Source organism: Podarcis filfolensis, assembly GCF_964270895.1.
Source record: "Podarcis filfolensis genome assembly, chromosome: 3".
NCBI lineage: Eukaryota > Metazoa > Chordata > Lepidosauria > Squamata > Lacertidae > Podarcis > Podarcis filfolensis.
Window position 1 is genome coordinate 29,045,238 of NC_139606.1, and position 23,798 is coordinate 29,069,035.

At 43.5% G+C, this 23,798-nt stretch overlaps 1 long non-coding RNA gene across 3 annotated transcripts in view; it reads right to left on the bottom strand.

The window, feature by feature from the left end:
• The window catches only part of LOC310759851, a 144,156-nt gene that overhangs the window by 42,992 nt on the left and 77,366 nt on the right, over positions 1-23,798 (bottom strand). Inside the window, exon 3 of one of the 3 annotated variants that reach the window (XR_014546568.1) lies at positions 2,492-3,000. The exons of 1 other annotated variant lie outside the window; for it this stretch is intronic. This is a non-coding gene — a long non-coding RNA (uncharacterized lncRNA). Of the gene's footprint in view, positions 1-2,491; positions 3,001-15,018; positions 15,746-23,798 lie in introns of those variants that run through there. One more of the 3 variants, XR_014546569.1, reaches the window with a different exon arrangement.

Here is a 23,798-nt window from a genome sequence, read left to right on the forward strand (position 1 = left end):
AAAAAGGCTTCTACTTGCAACGTTGGGTGTCTGCTGAAGGTTGGAGAGGAGCTAGATGGACCAATGACATCCCTCTTGCTTGGTAAAGCAGCTCCCTACATCACTCAGTAATTGCTTTTGACCTAGTCTCTTCTTCATTCAGGATCATTAAGTCATCATTAAATGATCCCTATTGGGGCTGATATTTATGGTAGAGTTCTCAAACTGTGAGGAAGACAGATCTTCTAAAGCCAATAAAACAAACAACCAGCTCGCCAGATATGGCCATCATTTTTCCTCCACTATCTACCCCGGGTTTCATTCTGAGCTAGGATATTAAGTAGTCTTGTAGAAAACAAGTTCTGGAGAAAGAATGGAGGCATAAGTCTTCCTTCCTGCCACTGGAAAGTGTGTGTGTGAGAGAGAGAGAGAGAGAGAGTTTATTTGCAAAAAGAAATGAACCATAATTGGGCATCGCACAATTGCATCATAAAATTCAGAGAGCTGTGAATTTTGAAGGATAGCTATGTTTTGCTTCTCACATTGTGTGTGGAGAAGAGGTAGGTTTGCCTTCAAGTGTGAACTGAATGGAATTTATCCTTCATTCTTACACACGATAAAGAAATTATCGGTTGAATCTGTTGATAGTTTCTCAGCCATTGCCTGGCAAAGGATTTGAGGTGCTGGAGCATCTTTTCCCCTTCCCACGTATATAAAAAGGTGTGGCGTTTTGGAATCACAACACATCCAGAATTTCATGCTTTACTTTTCAGGTTTAGATAACTTAAATGCCCTTATTAGACATTTTTCACTAAGTGGCATAAATGGTTCGCCAACTGTAACATTCTTGCACGGCATGAAGCATGTTTGCAAGCATCTTCCACAGGTCCCACAGAAAGGCAAGCTTACCTCTCCCATTGGTAGGGCAGCATTTGAAGCAATCATCCAATTGGAAGGCTTGCTTGGTCCACTTAAAGCAAGCCAGTGACATTGTGCCTTGGAAATGTTGAGGGTCGCCCACATCACCAAATTTTGCAAATACTTTTCCATGCGCAGAGAAAAATGGTCATCTAAAGGCTCTCAAGTGGTTTGCAAAAATTTGCAGGTGCAATTGGAAGAAACTGAATTTGTTTTGTGCTGAACGATGATGAAAAAGAAGACAGTTTTCCTGAATCACAAGGAAGGTTTTCCTTGTAAAACAAAGTTTTCTAAATTCAGGTATGAATACTCACACCACTTATATATTAAGAAAAGCAAATGTTTTGACTATTGTGAAAACAGTCAAACTACTGTTGTTTTTTAAACCTCTCTGCCTCTTTCTCCCACTAAATGAGTAGACCAGGTTAAGCATTTGTAGACATAATGAGCATTTGCAGACAGGATGAATAACTAATAAATTTAAACAGCATTTGGCAGGATCCCTTTGACCTCTAGCACCATATGTGCACGGTTTTCGATTTTCTCAGTCTTTCCAATGAATAGAGGTAAAACTGACCCCAAAGCCATAAGAATGAAAACATTGATTTTCTCCCCACTAAATTAATGAATTGGGAAGAACCAAGAACACTGCACAGTAACTCACATCTTGTCATAGAACACTGACACAAAAAGCTTTGTTATTTCCCCTCTTCCAGTGCTATTGGGGTATGCGTTCAACTCAGTCAACCCACTTTATACCACATCAGGTCATTGGTGCATCAGTTCAGTGCTGTCTGCACTGATAGGCAGCAGCTGTCCAAGGTTTCAGGTAGGAGTTTACCCAAGTCCTACCTGGAAATGCTGGGAATTGAACCTGGTACATTCTGTGTGCAACAGAAAATGCTCTAGTGTGAGTGTGAGAGCCAGTGTAGTGTAGTGGTTAAGAGCGGTGGACTCGTAATCTGGTGAACCAGGTTCGCTTCCCTGCTCCTCCACATGCAGCTGCTGGGTGACCTTGGGCTAGTCACACTTCTCTGAAGTCTCTCAGCCTCACTCACCTCACAGAGTGTTTGTTGTGGGGGAGGAAGGGAAAGGAGAATGTTAGCCACTTTGAGACTCCTGAAGGGGAGTGAAAGGCGGGGTATCAAATCCAAACTCTTCTTCTTCTTCTTCTTCTTCTTCTTCTACTACTACTACTACTACTACTACTACTACTACGGAGCTACAGCCCAGCTGTTTACATTCCTATGGATTTGAAATGGGGAGATTTTATATATATCAGGCATAAGCACACTCAGCCCTCCAGATGTTTTGGGGCTACAATTTCCATCATCCCTTACCACTGGTCTTGTTAGCTGGGGATCATGGGAGTTGTAGGCCAAAAACATCTGGAGGGCTGAGTTTGCCTATGCCTGATATATATATGAAGGCTGAATAATAATAATAATAATAATAATAATAATAATAATAATAATAATTTATTTATACCCCGCCCATCTGGCTGGGCTTCCCCAGCCACTCTGGGCGGCTTCCAACAAAATATTAAAATACAGTAGTCCATCAAACATTAAAAGCTTCCCAAAACAGGGCTGCCTTCAGATGTCTTCTAAAAGTCTGGTAGTTGTTGTTCTCTTTGACATCTGGTGGGAGGGTGTTCCACAGGGTGGGTGCCACTACCGAGAAGGCCCTCTGCCTGGTTCCCTGTAATTTGGCTTCTTGCAGTGAGGGAACTGCCAGAAGGCCCTTGACGCTGGAGCTCAGTGTCTGGGTAGAACAATGGGGGTGCTCTTCTGTTTTACAGACGTCCTTTCTACCTATCTTGGCTCTCTGACTCCCCACAGCTGACGAGGCAGGTATCTATTTTCAAATCAGCAGTAGACAAAACCCCAAGGTGTTCGCATTGGAGTCCTGAAAATTTGTTCCCGTGTTTCAAGTATCAGCATCCAGACCGAATAATGACTCTGCCTCCCTGATAAACGACTGCTTTCCCACACTGCCCCCTTTTCAGTTCGCTCCATTATATCCTTGATTATACATCCATGGTGGCAATCCATTTCTGGGTCCATGCACTTCATTGCTTCGAAAAGAAACTCCCTTTTACAGCTGCCAAAGCAACAGAAATAATGTCAGTCACATTCACAGAACCAGCGAACCATATAATACCATTGACAGCTAACATACGTGACTTTAAGCACCCTGACTCCCGCTAGATTGATAACCCTGCAATTGCCATTAGGAATGCGGTCCAGGAGTGTGGGATGGCATGGTGTTCATGAAGTGTGCACTTGGAATTTTTTAGTGACCTTGTCAGCCCTAAGTGTAGCAGTTTAGCCAATGTTAAGGCACACACTCACGAAAATCAATGTTGATGAACTGTAATTGCCCTCCCATTCCATTTCTCCATTAGCTAAAACTATCCAAAGAAGTAAAAGTACTGTTATCTGATTAACAAGAAGGCAACAGCTGATATACAGTTCAGTGTTTTGAGGGAGAATCTACTGGCAAAAATTAATCACAATTTCTGTTGAAGAACACCAAGTCTTTGGAACAGATCCATTATCCTGCAGCCTCTCGCTAGGTTTCCATAGCTCTGAAAAAGGTATGTAACTATTTTACCTCTCTAAATTGTGGTGTTATGGTAATTATTTTGGACCTTTACCTGTTTTCACACTGGCCATGTAGCCAAATCTTCACGTACAACTTTTCATATTTTTTTCAGATGACACAACCTTCACTGAAGCAGACCTGTCAGCTCAGAGCAAGAAACAGGGCACCCTGATTTTCAGACTGGTTTTATATCCTCCACTTTTAAAACATGATTTCCTGGTTTGGACAGTTACCTGCACCAGGGTGAACACAGTTGGGTAAATTACCGACTCACAGGGTGAAATTCAGTGTTGTACTCTTCCAGTCATTCTGCCTGCGCAATAATTCCTGCTTGCTGGATGGAACAATCTCCCCTCTCTGGAATTTTATCCCAAGTCCAAGAGGATGTGGGTGGCGCTATGGTCTAAACCACTGAGCCTCTTGGGCTTGCCGATCAGAAGGTTGACGGTTTGAATCTCCGCGACAGGGTGAGCTCCCATTGCTCTGCCCCAGCTCCTGCCAACCTAGCAGTTTGAAAGCACGCTAGTGCAAGTAGATAAATAGGTACTGCTGCGGCGGGAAGGTAAATGGCGTTTCCATGCGCTCTGGTTTCCATCACGGTGTTCTGTTGTGCCAGAAGCAGTTTAGTCATGCTAGCCACATGACCCGAAAGCTGTCTGTGGACAAACGCCGGCTCCCTCGGCCTGAAAGCGAGATGAGTGTCACAACCCCATAGTCGCCTCTGACTTTAACTGTCCAGGGGTCCTTTACCTTTTTTTTTTTTACCTACCCCAAGTCCACCCCAGAGCCAATTTCAGTGGCTGGACTTCAGCTCCCATCAGTCTCAGCCAGCATGCCTATGGTCAGAGTTTATGGGAGTTGTAGTCCAAAACACCTGGAGGGCACCAGGCTGGGGAGTGCTGCTTCACACCAGAGCAGAGTTGCTTAGGATATCTTTGCCAGCTAGTTAGAATAAAACTGAGCTGAGCTGCCAAATAGCTCAGATCTAAGATAATACAAGCCCTTAAGGATAGTTTGTAAGCCTCTTGCTTATATGTTAAACAGCAGGCATCTATATTAGCATTTCCAGAGTAAAATAATGCAGGAATAACTCAGCTTTAATGTACAGGACTATACATTATAATGCTTTTGCCTCTCAGTCCGCTTGGCAAATACAGCCTGTTTCAGGGACTATATATACTGATTTACAAACAAAGATACATATCGTTCGTGTGTGTGTGTGTGTGTGTGTGTGTGTGTGTGTGTGTATCTTTAGGCTGCCTAAAATGGAATAGAAGGGAGAAGTATTATAAGAAATAAGACACAGCAAATAATAAAACAAAGGCAAAGGCAAGCTTAAATAGGTCTAAATCAAATGAAAATTAAGGCTCCAATACAATGTCCAGAGATTGTAGCGCCCGCCCTCCCAAGTGCTTTTTCAGAGTGAGATCTTGATGCGAAATCACACAATATCATGGCACCCAAATGGGATGCCATGCTTTCATGGGACAAAACAGGATGTCCCAATTTTTTTCCAGTACACTTGAGGGGGTATGTGCTTGAGGTATTCAGTATTTACGAATTCCTAATCTGCACATTCAAAACTAATTTGTGGATCAAAACTTAGCTGACTGCCAGATTTTACACATCTCTGAATGTTATGATGTGGCTCTTGACAGTTTAAACATATCAAAATATGCATGGTGCGTTTGGGTTTTTGTTTAATATATTTTTTAAAAAATGTAAATTAATGGACTAGAACAGAATTATGGGTAAAATTGACACACTAGCCCATCTCTAATCACTATGGGCTGTTGGGTTGTAAAATGGATGATGGTGTCATTGCATACTCACAAGGTAATATGAGACCCTAATAATTTTATAATGCTTAATTTGTACTGTATCTCTTTCCTTGACTTTCAGAAGAGGACTTTCTTCTGTACCAAAGTAACTTCTTTCTGCCTACTTACACTTCTTTCATGCCTACCACAGCAGGGCAGTTGGACGCACCACATTGCTCCTCTCCGTGGAATGACACGTAATCAGTTAAGAAAAAAAAATAGATGAAAAAAATCCCCCTTTTGTTTATACTGTTAATAACAGATGTTGCTCTGCGACATCACACATGCTGTTTAATATTATCAAAACAATTATTCATTTATTCATCTTTGCACAGTGTGTGCAAGCTGGCATTACAGATCTTGCAGGCACGGCCTTCATGAATGCATAAACCCAAAATGCATGTCACATATAATCAATCACCCTCTGCATCCCCACTCCCATCACCCTTCCTAATCTTTGATCTGAAGTGTTCCTAACATTATTGCTGACAAACTGATATGGATGTGGTGGGCAAAACTTCGGGCACCCACTGAGACCTGCTGAGATGCTAGAGATCTCACCCTATTTTCGCGTAAAGTCAATAATAACCCTGTCATCGGCCACAGAAGGCAGCAGAATGAGATGTCTTCTAGATTAGATGCAGGGAAGTTCTAAAGCAAACTAGAGTATCAGCAGTGGGTGAAAGGAGCTGGAGAATGCAGCCCTTGATGATCAGGAGAAATGGATAATATAACCAGATAGCTGCTCTGAGTGTGTACCCATAGAATAGAATCATAGAGTTGTCCCATGCAGGGATCGAACCTGAAACCTTGGTGTTATCAGCACTGAGCTCTAACCAACTGAGCTATCCAGTGCATGGCTGACTCCAGCGAAAGATCCTCCTCATGCATAAAGGTGTTTTTTAAGGGTCAAATGGCTGGGATCCAACACATGGGGGTTCTGACATACACATGCAATAGCTTAACTCTGAGCATTTGAGTATAATGCTATCTGTGTTGTTTTCTTTATAGCAATAAAAGAGCTACCATTTTATATAACAGAACCTGAAAATGCTGGAAAGGGTTCTGGAATATCCTACAGAGGGGAGATTCCAACCTACCCGCCTTCAGGCCTCTTCTGGCTACATCCTTAGATAATATTGTACCGCTGTCCACATTGTATCCTTGGCCCGCGATGCTTTTCCTCTGCTCCTTTTTCAAGTTGCACGTTGTTAATCTGGGCACTGCTAGAACAATATATCCATTGGAACCAGCAGTTATGGTGTGTTTCATGCACACCGTAGAGCAGCCATGGTGGATCAAAATGGCTGACGAAGGCTGATCGCCAAAGAATTGATGCTTTTGAATTATGGTGCTGGAAGGGACTCTTGAGAGTCCCATGGACTGCAAGAAGATCAAACCTATCCATTCTTAAGCAAATCAGCTCTGAGTGCTCCCTGGAAGGACAGGTCCTGAAGCTGAGACTCCAATATTTTGGCCACCTCATGAGAAGAGAAGACTCCCTGGAAAAGACCCTGATGTTAGGAAAGATGGAGGGCACAAGGAGAAGGGGACGACAGAGGACGAGATGGTTGGACAGTGTTCTCAAAGCTACCGGCATGAGTTTGACCAAACTGCGGGAGGCAGTGGAAGACAGGAGTGCCTGGCATGCTCTGGTCCATGGGGTCACGAAGTCGGACACGACTAAACGACTAAAGAACAACAACAACAAATGCCATGTCTCTGTCCCTTCTGTAGAAGTTGCTTGGGCCTTTGGGGACATGATTGCTGCTTTCGATGAGGCTCCTGGAGACCTTGGTGTTACGTAACCCAATGAACGTTAATGCACTGGTCAGAATTTGCTATGTTGTAGCATTGAATGGATCTATCCGTCATTCTCTGCACAAAGTTTCAGGTTACATCTGATTAACGCCATTTACCCAAACGTAAAGTCTGAAACATTCAGCTAACCATATGTTTGAATAGACAGATGGCTGCCTGGGTCAGCTGAGTCTTGGGTAATGTATGGCATGATCCTTTGAACGACCACTTGAAGGACAGTCAGTTGAAAAGAATTGGTTCCCTTGACCTTTCAGTGCCAAGGTAAAAGGCATCCCAAGCAGAAGGCTAATTAGTTTGTCTTTGTTCCTCTTTCTAATTACAACGTGTAGCGACTTGAATGATGGCCCTCTGGCCTTGTTTGGATGGAAAAACAACAACTGTTTGCCTAGCCCCAGTTCTTCATTCAGTTTTATGGTATTATACAAGTTGCGTTCTGGGACATCGCAGTGGAGAATTCAAGGTCAAACCGAACCGAGAGCTCCAGTTGCGGACTTAATTTTGCCTTGAGTTGTTGACAGCAGGGGCTGATAAGGATCTTTCGACAGAGCTGACCTTTGTTTGCTGCCACGGCTGGGACATTTCGTTTTGCATGAGACTTTCTGAGGCTGGACCAAAGGTCAGAGTCGTTCAGTGCATTGCGGCCAGTGTTCCCATAATTAAAACACTCATTAAACCTTTTTGGTTAACATCTCTGTGTTTTCATTTTGAGAAATCCATTAACTACTAGGCACATCAAAAGATTAGCTTTAGATCTGCTGGGAAACAGCTGTGTTTTTTTTAAAAAGAATTGTACAAGAAACTTTACCTGTTAAGCAGGAGTAACACAAAAGTGCCAAGCATCCCTTAAAGCGGGGAAAGGTAATTTTTAGGCCCAGAAGACAAATGACCTCTCTTTCTGGCCCTTGAGGATCTTCCCAGGTCCTATGCTCTCCTAAGCCACACCCTTCATGAACCCTGATGTGCACCTTCTTTGAGTGTTCTTGCCTGGCTGGAATGTACCCTTGAAATCAGATTACACTGCAGTGCCTCTGGCCCTGCTCTCCACAGGCATGCAACCTTGAGAAGGAAAGGAGATGTGACCACACGCAGAAAATATTTTCCCACCCCTGACTTAAGGGCCTAAAGAATGACCACAGACAGATCTCTATTTCTCTCTCTTCAAGCAACCAAGGTGTTGTTTCTTGAAGACTGAGAGTTGGATGGTGTGCTTGACTTCAGTATATCATTATTGATGACTCGGCACATTACAGACTGTTTTTAACAAGCAAACAAGAAAACTGTAAAACAACAACAACCCAGGTCCCTAATCCAAGCAGCAGTTTACAGTCTGAATTCAGACTACAGAAGTGACCATAGGAGCCAACTCCTAGGGGCCAAGGTCCCTTTGGCCCCCTCAATAAAATATTTGAGGGGGCCACTTACCCCAAGTTGATGGGCATTGCCATTCTGATGGCATGTGTGTGCCGTGTCTTGTGATCGGGGTGGGGCTTACCCCAATATTTTATTCAAGTTGGCACCCCTGGAAGTGAGTGACAGGAGTGAAGAGTGAATCAAAGGTGTGTTTTTCTCTAAAGCCACAGGAATATAAGTATCATATAGAGAACTTAGCCATGTAAGTGAAGAAATGGTAATTAGCAAAGATAATATGACTAAAATATGGTAAAAAGTAAAGGTAAAGGGCCCCTGGACAGTTAAGTCCAGTCAAAGGTGACTATGGGGAGCGGTGCTCATCTCGCTTTTCAGGCTGAGGGAGCTGGTGTTTGTCCAGTGACAGCTTTCCGGGTCATGTGGCCAGCATGACTAAACCACTTTTGGCGCAACAGAACACTGTGATGGTAACCAGAGTGCACAGAAAAGCTGTTTACCTTCCTGATGCAGCAGGACCTATTTAGCTACTTGCACTGGCATGCTTTCGAACCGCTAGGTTGGCAGAAGCTGGGACAGAGGAATGGGAGCTCACCCCGTCATGTGGATTTGAACCGCCAACTTTCTGACTGGCAAGCCCAAGAGGCTCAGTGGTTTAGACTACAGCCCCACCTGCGTCCCTGGTGGCTAACATATGATGTCACAATGAAATGTTATAATTTGGTTACTGTTCTGTACTGGGTTTTCTTCATTTCAGCAGCAGGCTGAGCCTTTCCCCAATATGAACCACTGATTTTTCCTGTTGCCACACTGTTTTAAAATCTGTAGTGGATGTCTTCCACTTTAGCACTGTTGGAGAACATGCAAGGGTTCAGATGCCACTGACTTCCTCATACCAACATGTTTCATACCACATAACCAGCTTCCCTATATAAGCATTCTACCTCTCCTAAATGGTGTAAGTAATCTGTCGACCTTTCTGTCCATTTTCTTGTGGGAGATGCCCCACTAGGAAGATCAGACAGAAGGTAGAGGAATTGCCTCATTTGGTCTGCCTGTGACTTCACTTGTGAGAAATCATCATCCTCATGCATCTTTTCCATAGCAACTACAAAGGAGAACAAACACAGCCAGGCTGCTTGAGTATGTGGGTCCCAGCAATTTTGTGACCCCCAACAACAACATCAGCCAGACCCCTGTTCTCAAATATGTTTACATGATTACAGCTCCCAGCAATTACTGACCAGTGCACTGCGCACTTCATTTTTTAAACCAGTTGACCATTTACAGCATACTGCTTTACATAATAAAGCAAAATACTTTTAAGTTGCCCATGTAACAGCGTTCAGCTCGGGCACTGAGGTCCAGCTCTGAGGGCCTTCTGGTGGTTCCCTCACTGTGAGCAGTGAGGTTACAGGGAGCCAGGCAGAGGGCCTTCTCGGTGGTGGCGCCCACCCTGTGGAAAGCCTTCCCAACAGATGTCAAGGAAATAAACGACTACCAAACTTTTAGAAGACACCTGAAGGCAGCCATGTTTAGGGAAGTTTTTTTATGTTTGATGTTTTATCGTGTTGTTAATATTCTATTGGGAGCAGCCCAGAGTGGCAGGGTACAAACAAACAAACAAACAAACAAATTATTATTATTATTATTATTATTATTATTATTATTATTATTATTATTATTATATCTTGTATGTTTCTGGAACAATGCAACTAGATTATACGGATATATATTCCCCACGTATTTATCATTCCAAGACATGGTAAATAAAGACCATCTCTCTAGAAATCTTTTACCTTGCCTAATCTCCGCTCTCTTATAAATATGTAAACTTTGATAAAACATTAATATTCCATTTTTAAGAAGCAGTTTAGAGTCTTGTGGAGAGAAAATGTGGATAATGGAATTTAAGATGGGGGGGTGGGGAGAAGAGGAATGGAGAGCAAGTGAAGTTGACAAATTTGCCCATCCTTTACTGTCACTCAGGGCAAAATTAGACATGAGGTTAACTGCATGTTAGCATGCAGCATTTTTGTTATGTAAATAGCAGCCATGACTACTAGGGCACCCAGGTGTGTATAAGGGGCCAGGGTTCCTGCATACTGCATAGATGAGAGAATTTCAGCAGGTGTGCCTTGCCGCGTCAGATACACCTGCGGAAATTCCTCTGCATATACAACTATTAAAAGATGCACAAGCCTCGTCCTTTCTGTATTCAGTCATCCCAGTCATGGGGGCACCTGAGCAGAACTGGCGCCATAAGGAACAAGAGGTTACCCTTTTTCTTCCTCCTATGGCCAGGACAAACAAACCAACAAACCCTGAAGCTGCCATTTGGATAAGCAAGGAGGAAAGCTTCCCTATTCCCTACCTTTGCAAATACAGTGGTACCTCGGGTTAAGTACTTAATTCATTCTGGAGGTCCGTTTTTGACCCGAAACTGTTCTTAACCTGAGACACCACTTTAGCTAATGGGGCCTCCTGCTGCCGCCACGCCGCTGAAGCACGATTTCTGTTCTCATCCTGAAGCAAAGTTCTTAACCCGAGGTACTATTTCTGAGTTAGCGGAGTCTGTAACCTGAAGTGTCTGTAACCCAAAGTACCACTGTACTGCCATTTTTAGGGAAGTGATTATCATAAGGTTCATGGCAGTGTGTGAGAGAGACAGTTGGGGGGGGGGAGGAAGGAAGGCTAAGTTCTATCTCTGCAGCCACTACAGTCCTTTTATTTAGTTTTCTAAAAATTATTTGCACCCACACAATGAACTTCATGATGAAAACACTTCTCCCCCATTCCTGTGACAGATTTGGAGGTCTGAAAATGTGAAGAAACAGGGGGTTTGGGGAAGCGGGGCTATTTACCTGCTTCTACGTTACACCTACATTCTAACTTCAACTATTTACATTTAGTAAGCATTTTTAGTAGTTTTATTATGCATTTGTCCCATTTGCCTGGTTATCACCTGGTTTTTTTTTGCGTGTGTGTGTTTGCACCAATGCTAGAGGGGCTATATATTTCATCTTATTGAGAATATTGATGGACTAAGGTGGGTTTCAGGGTAATCAGTGGATTGGCAGAACTTTCTTCGCCTTCCTTTGAGTCAGAAGCCTACCGAGAATTCAGTTTGGTACAATGCGGATATGTAACAGTAAGCAATCTTTACAGTAGCTGAGGGTGAAAGAGCTTGAACAGGAGGAAGGAGGTAGTCAGGAAGATAAATGAGCAAGAATGGTTTATTAATGAGACAAAGTTCCTGCCAGAATTGGAAAGAGAAGAAGATGAGACAGCAGAAAAAGGAGGACCGGGGTGAAAATTTAAAGAGGAATTCCTCAAGGCTGGAGAAGCCAAGGGGGGAAAGGGGATGTAGAAACAAATAAGAAAGTGACACATAAAACATATTTTTTAAAGTCAAAGAGATGGCCAATATAAATTTTGGTTATCTGGTAAAAATGGATTTAAGTTTGCGTCTCCACATGCATTAAAAAAAGGAGGTGTAGAGTGGGCTTGACTGCTTTAGACTGCATGGAAAGAAATAAAGTATGCTTACTATGCTCGTTTTGTAGTTGGGGTAAGTGTTTTCATGAAGGGGAGCCTTCAAAAATGTGAGTCCCTCCCTGCAACTTGACATGGTACCTTCTACTCTGCCTTCTCCTTCTGTTTTCTGTGATGACCAGGGCTTAGCTAGCTCCAGACCATTTTCTGGACTGAAATCTGGAAGCCCCCCAACAGCTCCTACCTCAGGAAGCAATTCTTATCACCAATATCAAGGCACGTTTCCTCTGCCAATATCGAGTCATGTTCAGTCTCAAGAATTTGTCCATTCATTTGCTCGAGGGAATTAATAATGAGGAACGCTTCTTAGATGCCTGTGGCAACACACACGAGGTTGATCAATGCTGGCCATTCAGGCATAGCCCGACTCTCATTGTGGCATTCCGAAATTGAAAAAGGCTTTTCAGAAGATCCAGTGGAGAATCTGGAGGTTAATTGTTTTCCAGCTAGAATATAGCAAGAGTTTAATTCCAAGCAGTTCATTAAAAACAGAGAAAAGGGAACTGAGCACAGTGAAGCAGCCACCATCTCCCCACTTGCCTTATGAAGCAAGTATAATTGAATGGGTGAATCAAAGTAATGGGATAACACCTTCCTTATTATCAGCGAATGACATCCGGATTTCTCTCTCAGCCGAACAGAGGAGCAGCCTCTATTGACACCAGCAATATATTCAAATGCAACTCTTTTAATTGGGGGAGGCGGGTGGGAATGTATTTAAAGATGAATGGCTTACAGACTAATCCAAAACCCTGGCCAGGCAGCAATGGGGTGTGACATAGCAGCATAATCTCTGTTTCTCACACGAGGCAAGCAATAGCCTTATCCGAGCTGTGCCAGTCCGGAGCTGGTATAACATTGAGATCAGGATCAGGACTATTGCCCTTGAGTGATGGCAAGGGGGCAGTTCCAGGATCCACTGGATTATTATTATTATTTTGGTAAATTTATTTGGTTTTTCAAATTAACGTTTTACACTCATATATCCAACATACATCATAAAAACAAGATTCCTTGAAATCTCCTGGACTTTCACCCTCCCCTTTGTGGGTCTTATTATTAATCATTTCTTCCTGCATCTTTTATGATGATCCATATTCTTTTACATCTCTATTGTGTCCAGAATTCACCCTTAAACTACAAGTGTTATTCCAATCCTACTAATGATTTTAACTGTTTACAATGATTTTTTAGATAAGTTATAAATTTCCCCCATTCCTTATTAAAATTCTGGTCTTCCTGATTCCTGATTCTTCCGGTCATTTTTGCCATTTTGGTATAATCCATCAACTTAATCTGCCATTCTTCTCTAGTCGGGACTTTATCTTATTTCCATCTCTGGGCCAATAACATCCGTGCAGCTGTGGTCGCATACATAAATAATCTTTTCTGTTCCATTTGGAGGATCCATTGGATTCTGGGCCAACTCAGTTCCTCTCCAGTCCCTGTTTCAGAGCTTTCCCTGGACAACTGCTGGCAGGGAGCATGCTGGAGGACCGGATGGGAAGCTCAGCACCAGTGAAGTGACACTAGTATATCTGTACTGCCAGAAGCCAGTGGAGCTATTCTAGACTAGATGAAGGGAGTCCTCCCTGGGAACGGTTGTGGACCACCGGTATAAAATTTACGGCATGTAATGCCCTAAAAGAAAATATTATGAAAATGATTTATAGGTGGTACATGACTCCAGTCAAGCTCGCAAAAATTTACCACTTGCCTGATAATAAGTGTTGGAAATGTAAAGAGACTGAAGGTACATTCTTTCACCTTTGGTGGACATGCCCAAAGATCAAGGCTTTCTGGGAAATGATCTATAATGAAATGAAAAAGGTATTTAAATATACCTTCTTGAAGAAACCAGAGGCTTTTCTTCTGGGCATGGTCGGCCAATTGGTGTCAAAGAAGGACAGAACATTTTTTATGTATGCTACAACAGCAGCAAGAATACTCATTGCAAAGTATTGGAAGACAGAAGATCTACCCACCGTGGAAGAATGGCAGATGAAGGTTATAGACTATATGGGACTGGCAGAAATGACCAGCAGAATCCGAGATCAGGGAAAAGAGACGGCGGAAAAAGATTGGAAGAAATTTAAGGACTATCTTAGAAACATTGTAAAATTATTGAAGGTTAGAACGATGTTGATTCAGAAATTAAGTGGTTATAAGCTGTAATGATTATGTGATCAAGAAAAGAAAGGTTAAAAACTATACAGAAATTAGGGGAAGGATTTGCTGAATTGAATTAATTAGAGATTGGAATACAGAAAGGGGAGGTATGAGGAGGTTGGGAAAGTAAGTTTTATGAATATAAGGGATTGAAATTATACTTGTTGTTGTATGTGTTTTGTATGGTTTGTATGTATTTTTACTGTTTTTGTTTTTTGGTTTGTTTTTTCTATTTTATATAAATTCTTAAAACCTTAATAAATATTTTATAAAAAAAAAAAATAGATGAAGGGAGTCCTCCAACATCTACTACTGGCAAATCAGGGGGTTGAATTGTGCTCCAAGCTTGTCCAGTGATGAGTGATGGTCCTAGGCTCCAGACTTCAACATGTGGGTCCCTTCCTATATCTGCGGTTTAGAGAAAATAGTGTTTCCCTAAGCTTTTTGAGCCTCACCCACCTTTTAAATTTATACTTCTCAAACCTCAGCAGTTCCACAGCATCTGCATTCCACAGCAGGACATGCAAAGATCCTTTCACACAGTCATGTGCAAAGCTGTGTGTAAAACGGTAAAGGGACCCCTGACCGTTAGGTCCAGTCGTGGCCGACGCTGGGGTTGTGGCGCTCATCTCGCTTTATTGGCTGACGGAGCCGGCGTACAGCTTCCGAGTCATGTAGCCAGCATGACTAAGCCACTTCTGGCGAACCAGAGCAGTGCACAGAAACGCCGTTTACCTTCCCGCCGGAGCGGTACCTATTTATCTACTTGGACGCTGATGTGCTTTCGAACTGCTAGGTTGGCAGGAGCTGGGACCGAACAACGGGAGCTCACCCCGTCACAGGGATTCGTACTGTCGACCTTCTGATCGGCAAGTCCTAGGCTCTGTGGTTTAACCCACAGCGCCAACCGTGTGTATTAGGATGCTAATTCAACAATGCAATCTGAAAGAGGAATAAACAAGACATCTCTGCCTCCAACACATAAAACTACAGAAAGAAAAAAACAAACAAATGAAGAACAAAGCAGGAATATATCATAGCAGTTTGGGTTGATGGGTCAAGTGTCGGAGCAATAATTAGGGCCGGTTCTACCCTTAGACAGAATGGGAAGCCTCAGGTGGTAGATAGTGGTGGGTGGCAGCAATTCACCCCACCTGGCTAGTTCTCCTCAGGTCCTTGATTGTTGCTGGCCTTGATGCCTGCCCTGTACCCCCAAATCTAGCCTGCCCTCAGGTGTGGTGGAGATTGTTGCCATGTTTTTATTGCTGGAATGAGTCTCAAGAGCCAGTCAAGTACATAAAATGGGGGGGGGGGGTCTGGGAGCGAGTTCTTTTGTCCTTTGCCACAGTCAACAACATGCCATTGTGGAATCATCCTCCCACAATGAGGAACTTCTGACAGATGATGTTCAGTCCATCCATGTCTTTGGCGGGTGATGGGCGAAAGGTTTCGCCTGACTCAGGTTTCTTTGCCTCACATGAAATTTGAACGTCTTCCAGTTGCTCCATGTCCTACAAGCAGAGGAGGATGTCCCCACAGTTTGAGAACCATTGGACTATAACCCTCAACAGAGTAAGGTATGCACACACAAGACTTCAGCATCAGTCAAATCTAAGCAATACAAATCTTGTGGTGCTTTTTACCCACAAGTGAAAATACACACATGCATACATTGAACACATTGAATTAAAATGAATAATTGAGGACGTATTGGAACATGATCGGTGAAACCTGAACGAATTGAAAAATGAACAAATTCTCCCCTTATTGAGGTCCAAACTCATTGGGAATCCAAACTTCCTGCCAGTTTCAAAAATGGCCATCTAAATGTTTTTTGTTTTTTATGAACTGCTTAAGCAATGGCATCATAAAGAACTGGTCCAGGGACATTATTAAATGATAGAACCACAGGCATTTTTAATACTGTTTATTTTTTTATGGAAAACACCATATTTTTGTGTATGAACATTTTAATCAGCATCCCAGCTGCATGTCCTACAAACGGCCTCATTTCCCTCTTGACCCTCGTTGCACTCAAATCCATCCTTTCTCTCGTCTTTCTTTCCATTTTCTTTTTCTGCTGTGTGGTTTGAAATTCTGACCAGATGGCTGGCAAGTTGGCAGTCTGAATACGGGTAGCTACCATGGGAGCGCTGCTTTCCTTACCCATCTGTCTCTGAATTCTCAGCTTAAACTGAACTTCTGGGCTGGTCCAGCCTTCTTTTTAGACATCCTGCTGGACCTCTGCCTTTCGAAACAGGTAGAAACCAGGAATGATATGTTATAACAACAGCAACAAATTTTAAAGCTCTGAAGGATGGCACCCATAGTTTTCTTGGGCTATTGATCCCAAGAAAGCCATTTTTATTAAGATATGGTGATATATTCCCAAGCTAGGGAAATGTTTTCTGAACCTCAGCGTAGCCTGCCCAGTTCAGATGCACACTTCCTTTAGCAGTTGTGTGTCGACGTCCCCAAGCCACCCCAAATAACTCACACATCACACAGAACTTTTGTTTAAGGTTTTTGGCATAATTTTTGGCCACAACTTTATTAAAATACAAAAATGTGAGTGGTTGCTTAGGCGTTGGTTGTAACTATCTGCCCCCCAGTGGGGGACAGACTGACATGTTGCAAGCCTGCAAAAGTCAGAAAAGGGGAATACATTTGGGGGTAGCGACGGAGCAGGGAACCTGCCCTCAGCCCTCCCAAAATGCAACCAGGGGCTCTTGCGTGGCCCTAGCCCCTTGACAGGGTTCGGACAAAAGCAATGGTGAGTCCCTGTATTCCTTTAACAGAATCCCTTGCAGCAGCAGCAGCATTAGAGGGGCAGGCACAGCCAATCCATGCCTCTCAACCAACCAAACCATAAACCAATGCCTAACTGCAACCTTACAAGTTGTGACGATTTGCTACGCAGTAGCAAATGGCACCAGCCAATCAGCCAGATGTGCAAAATTCCTACCAGGCCCCTGCCCCAAGAGCAGACAACCCCATGACAGGCATAGCAAGGTCAATGCGAACAACCCTAAATATGGAGGGGGGACGGGCAATCCAATGCACGGAGCAAAATGAGGAAGCTCTACGCTTCGTGCAGGGAGTTTTAACATTTCTGGCTGTCAATCACAGAATGGCAACATTAACTTCTTCCCAACAACAAGGGAAGCCCAATCACAACAGTGACCAATGATCAATTAGCCCGCCCCACAACTTTGGAGTGTCTTGTCAACCCCCACCGCAACACGTGCTCTCCATGAAGGAGAACATGCTTTTTTCCTCCTCCTGTTGGCTTCCCTCCTATCTCACTTAAGCTACTGAGGCTTCACAAGCTGCAGTGGCCGTTGGCTATTTTTATCCTTCCTTCAGCAAGACTGAACCTTTATAGGATGTGCCATTTGGCCAGACTTTTGATACACAGCATAATTGCTCCACAGTCTGCATTCACACACACACACACACACACACACACACACACACGAATATTGCCTCTTCAGCTGCTCTCTGCCTGCCTGATTTTATTTTTCTCGTCACCACTATTTAAAGACTGTCAATCTGATATCTGTATTGGTGGTATGGAAGATGCAGTGCAAGGCAAAGGGGTTCCTATCTGTCTGTGATCTCAGTGCCGTGAAGAATCTTAAATCTCTCCTCCTCATATAGATGTAAGGTGTGGGGGGAATTCGTATTTGTATTGTTCTGCATTCCAGTTAAGAGAGCTGCTATATATCAGCAAGGGAGAAATAACCCAACATTGGGTAGATATAGAAACTAAACCAGTAAACTTTCCCCCTATGGGTCTTACCATTTTAAACCCTTAACTAAAATATAATAAATTCTGTATCAAATCCATTTATAAATAGCACTTTTCAAATTTGGGAAAACTGGAAATCCAAATTAGCACCTATTTCCCCGTTAATTCCAATAGTATATCAGTGCCTCTCAATTGGTTTTCAAAATGGAGACAAGTGATTTGAATGGATGGAATCCTATGGCCTATATACATTATGTGATTTTTATAATGTGTGTGTGTGTGTAATATCCATTTTATACACACAAGCTATCTATTTATCATCTATCCATCTATCTATCTATCATCTATCATAATATATGTATTAGTCAAATGAAATTAGCAATGAAAGACACCCAACACAATCTGGCTCATTTTTAATCAAATGCATAGCTTTATTATACAAGAACATGTGATGGCACAAGCACTTAGATCATTAACACAATATGAAAATTTATTAAACACAACAAAAGAGGAGGAAAATGGTTCTGTTTCCAAAATATAATCTATATTGGTTGGAGTCACTTTTGGAACTCCCCAAAATCTCACAAGAACAGGATTTAGGTATAGCAATCCAAATTAAAGATTGGAAGATTGGATTTGGGAAACACATCCTTTAAAATTTGTCTATAGTTTTGCAAGAGAGAATGGGAAATGCTAAATAAGTCAGTCTGTGTATAAATGTGAAGCTAAAGAACTTCTCCCCCATCCAACGCAGCAAATGAAACAAGGGAGATTAGGCTGCATTTGATGTCCCTCCCCTCTGTGCTATGGAAGTATCAGCATCCTGCCACACCCACAACTGCCCCATTTTAAGCGGTACACACTGGAATCACAGAAGCGCTCTGACATCCTGCTTTTTGCTAGCTCCCGCTTATCATGTTGTTGTTGTTGTTTAGTCGTTTAGTCATGTCCGACTCTTCGTGACCCCATGGACCAGAACACGCCAGGCACTCCTGTCTTCCACTGCCTCCCGCAGCTTGGTCAAACTCATGTTCGTCGCTTCGAGAACACTGTCCAACCATCTTGTCCTCTGTCCCCTTCTCCTTGTGCCCTCCATCTTTCCCAACATCCATGGAGTCTACTCTTCTCATGAGGTGGCCAAAGTATTGGAGCCTCAGCTTCAGGATCTGTCCTTCTAGTGAGCACTCAGGGCTGACTTCCTTAAGAATGGATAGGTTTGATCTTCTTGCAGTCCATGGGACTCTCAAGAGTCTCCTCCAGCACCATAATTCAAAAGCATCAATCCTTCGGTGATCAGCCTTCTTTATGGTCCAGCTCTCACTTTCAAACATCACTACTGGGAAAACCATAGCGTTAACTATACAGACCTTTGTCGGCAAGGTGATGTCTCTGCTTTTTAAGATGCTGTCTAGGTTTGTTCCCACTTATCATAATGGGTAGCAAATTGCAAATGATCCATTTGAATCTTGCTTCACTCTGTTGTTTTAGAACTTTTTTTGTGGTCTCCTCTTGCCAAAGTGTGACAATTCCTTCAAACCCTTCCAGGTTTATTTTGTCTTTCAGAGCTTCCTATCCTTTCTCTGGCTATACCTTGGAACATCTGAGTGCTGATGTTGTTCCAGCACCAAAATAAATAAATAAATGAAATGCTAACACACAGGCACCACAGACACACTCCCTCCCATCTTTCTCATCTCCTTCATCAAGCACATTGCGGAGAACAGATGTGGTATGAAGGGTTTGACAAAATTTGAAGTGAGTTGCCTGCCCCTAGAAAAAATGTGGAAGAATCAGCGAAAGGTAACAGAACCTGACAGGAAGTCGGCTGCCCTGAACCACAGAGGGTCATAAAAGTTATGGGGTAGCAAAACCTAGCAATGTCCAAGTAGTTATTCCAAAAATGATGATGTCAGTCCTTAGATAGGAAAAGAAGCAAAAAGGAACAGAAACATATGGTCTTCTTTATTTTATGATACTGTTGTACATGAAAGACCACCTGTGCAACGGATGATGATGATGATGATTCCACCCAATACCCACTGATCTCAGGGTGGTTCACAACGCATCACAGGAAACAGATGTACACATGACTACAGACCTACATGAACTTAAATGTATCAGTAAGATCCATTGGAATGAAATGCTCAGTTGTGTGTAATGTGCTTGGATCTACATACCTTTCAAGTGTCCCGATTTTCCAGGTACAGTCCCAGAATTACAAAAAAAACCAAACAAAAAAACCATTCCGGCTTTTGATTTGATCCCAGAATGTCCCTATTTTCTCTGCCAGTGCTGCTGCCGAAGAGCTTCAGGGGGGCGATGGACCTGCGCTCGCCTTAGCAACCACGCTGGCAGCAGTGGCAGCTGTGAGAGAGCATTCTGTCACCTCTCCATGGCCTCCTCACGCCTGCTGCTGCCAGCCTTCTCCTTTGGTCATCTCGTAGCAACTGCTGGAGAGTGGGCAAGGAAGAGGATAGAGTGCCACCGCCACAGAGGTCCGACCCTGCATAACACATGTGGCTCTGAGGTGCAGGGAGGAGGAAGAGGAAGACAGTATAGATTTACAACAGGGGTTTGAGGGAGGTCGCAGCTCAGAGGCAGATGAGGGGGGGAGCTAGGAAATCATGGGAAAGCCAGAGCAACACCTGGCTGACACGTTGTCATTAGAAATACCATTCCAGACCCTCCATCTCCCAGAACCCGGCGAGCCTTAAAAGTAGGAGAGCAAAGAGCTCAAAGACAGAGGGCACTTAATAGCACCCGTAGAGGAGATGACGAGAATGACAAATGAGGAAGCGGGAGAGACAGGGGGGTGGAGATTCACTCCGGTCAATGCCATTATCTAAAAGGCCAGGTTCTATAGCCTCTCTGTGTAAAGATTGAAATAAAAAAGAACTGTAAGTAATAGTAATAGTAATAATAATAATAATTTATTATTTATACCCCGCCCATCTGGCTGGGTTTCCCCAGCCACTCTGAATATCAAAAACTGAATATCAAAAACAATGCAGCACCAGACATTAAAAACTTCCTTAAACAGGGCTGCCTTCAGTTGTCTTTTAAAAGTAAAATAGCTATTGCCTTGACATCTGCTGGCAGGGCATTCCACAGGGCAGGCGCCACTACCGAGAAGGCCCTCTGCCTGGTTCCCTGTAACCTCACTTCTCGTAGCGAGGGAACCGCCAGAAGGCCCTCAGCGCTGGATCTCAGTGTCCAAGGTGAACGATGGGGGTGGAGATGCTCCTTCAGGTATGCAGGACCGAGGCCATTTAGGGCTTTAAAAATCAGCACCAACACTTTGAATTGTGCTTGGAAACGTACTGGGAGCCAATGAAGATCTTTCAGGACCGGTGTTATATGGTCTCGGCGGCCATAGGGGCAGGGTGCACTGTGGGGCCTCCAGAGTCTGCCTGCCCACTCAGGCACCCTACAGCTGGGGGGGCAGCAGTTGGACCATTTGGGCAGCGCAGAGCCTGCACGTGCCCCAGCCACTGCGCCTCTCCCAGGAGAGACGCATGGCTCGGGCATGCAGCAGGCCCTGCTGTGAGTGCTGCCCGGCATTTTGTCACCCCCCCTCAGTGGTGACACCCGGGGCGGCCCGCACCCACCGCACCCCCCTTCCTCCACCCCTGCCTGGGCAGGAAGAAAGAGTGGAGCAGATTGCAAGGAGTCTTTGCTTTGTGAATCCTTGTCTAATATTGCCCCCTTTTTAAAATTTATTTATTGGTGTATATTTTTCTTTTTGTAAATCTACCCATCCAAGTATAAAATAAAACAAAATCAGGATTAAGGGGTTTTTTCCCAGGATGGTGGGGGCCCTTTGTGCTGTGTCCCATTGATGAAGTGGTGATGGCACTTGCCCTGCTTCAGAAAGGAAATGTTCTGCCGAGGTGGGGGCAAAAATGGGGTGGGGGTTGAGGAGGGTCAGTTGGGAGGGGAGCGAGAAATGTCCCATTTTCATCTGAGGAATGTTGGAGGGCACTGATCTAATACATAAATCCAAGCTGCTGATTTCAATGGTGCTTTTGCATGCATGCTTTTCTCTGGATTGAACATAAAAACCCACAATAAGCTGCACTGAGTTGTACCAGTATAAACCTCATTTAATTAAAAGAGTAACCTCATTTTTTCAAAAAAACGAAAGAAATGCCGTAACATCACATCACTATCATATGATTTTATTTAGATGTGTGTATAATTAGTTGGAAAAGTCACTCTCAGATCAAAGAACCCTGTGTAAGTGTTCGAGAAGGAGAAAGTTCACACGTACTATTTTTTCCCCAAATATCTGAGTTGGTTGCCATAGAAATCACAGCCGTGTGATATTGATTCACAGCTGCTTGAGTCTCTTAGGTTGAAAGGTTTTTGTTTTTTTTACCCGACTATAATAAAAATACACAGACTATAAGCGTCCTGCTTGAGGCATAAGCAGCAGCTTGATAAAGAAAACGGGCCTGCTGTTTGTGCGGTATATTTTAGTTTTAGGGTGCATTTTTAAGGGAAGTGAGCAACAAGACAGCTTGCTTTCTTATAGATGTTCAACTTAAATTACCAAATAAAACCATTATGCAAAGAAGATCTCAAGAAGCTGCAGTAAAAAAATGTATTTGCTCCTTGAGAGCTGCTTGTGTTTCGAGTGGGCTTAAGCAAATATTATTAGATGTTCAGATACGCCCAATAATCCACATTTAGCTGCACAGGGGAGATTCTGGTCTGGAACCTGATTAGACGTGGAAATGGAGAGGGGTCTTTTTCTTCTAACTACTATGCACTATGAACTGTACTTGGTGAGAGTCTGTAAAAGTTCTTGTAAAGATTCAGGTTCGTACAGATGCTGTAAAAATTATTGCTGAAATGCCTGCAAAGTTATGGTTCTGTAATGAAAAGACACGGAATAGTGAACAAGTTTCCCTGGGAGACAGCTGGATAATGCTACTGATCCAGACCCTCCAAGTGTCCCTATTTTCCAGGGACATTCCTGATTTACAGATGTCCTCCTGGTTTCTGATTTGATCCCAGAATGTCCCGCTTTTCCTTAGGACATCCCTATTTTCATCAGAGAAATGTTGGAGGGTATGACATTATCCAACCCCCCAAGCCATTTGAAGACAATCCCGTATAGGGAAGGGGTTTTTTTAATGTTAAATGTTTTATTATGTTGGAAGCTGCCCAGAGTGGCTGGGGCAACCCAGTAAGATGTGTGGGGTATAAATAGTAAAGTTATCATTATGGAATGGGACGTCCCTGTTTCTCATAGGAGAAATGTTGGAGGGTATGCTGATCTTTCCCTGACTAGAGGTCTACAGGGTGCATGCTGACTGTGTTCTAAGTTCACAGGGATTGCAGTGAAACCTAACAGGCTTGATCAGTGATTTTTGGTAACTGAGTGCCTCAGCTAAGTCTACTGCAAGGATAGTGCAGACATCCAGGAAGCCAATGTGGCTGTAACTCAGCTGCAGGGCTCATGCTTTACATGCCTGCAAAAAGTCCCAGGTTCTGTCCCTGGCAAACTCATTGTTTGAAATCCTGGAGAGTCACTATCTGATGCCGTAGATGATACTAAGCAAGATGGTCCAATGTTCTAACTAGGTGTGAGCAGTGTTACAGTAGTGAAGTTGTTGCACTAAGTCACTGAGTAACTTGGGACAAGCCCTGAACAGATGTTGGTGCCCCTGGTTCTGGAGCAGGTCAAATAAATGTGCCCCCACCTCCCTCATTCTCTTAGATTCGGGTAGATGGCTAGGGCAGCTGGGAAGGGTCCTCATGCAAACGAGCTTTCGCTCGTTTTGTAGCCACTGCTACATGGGAGACGA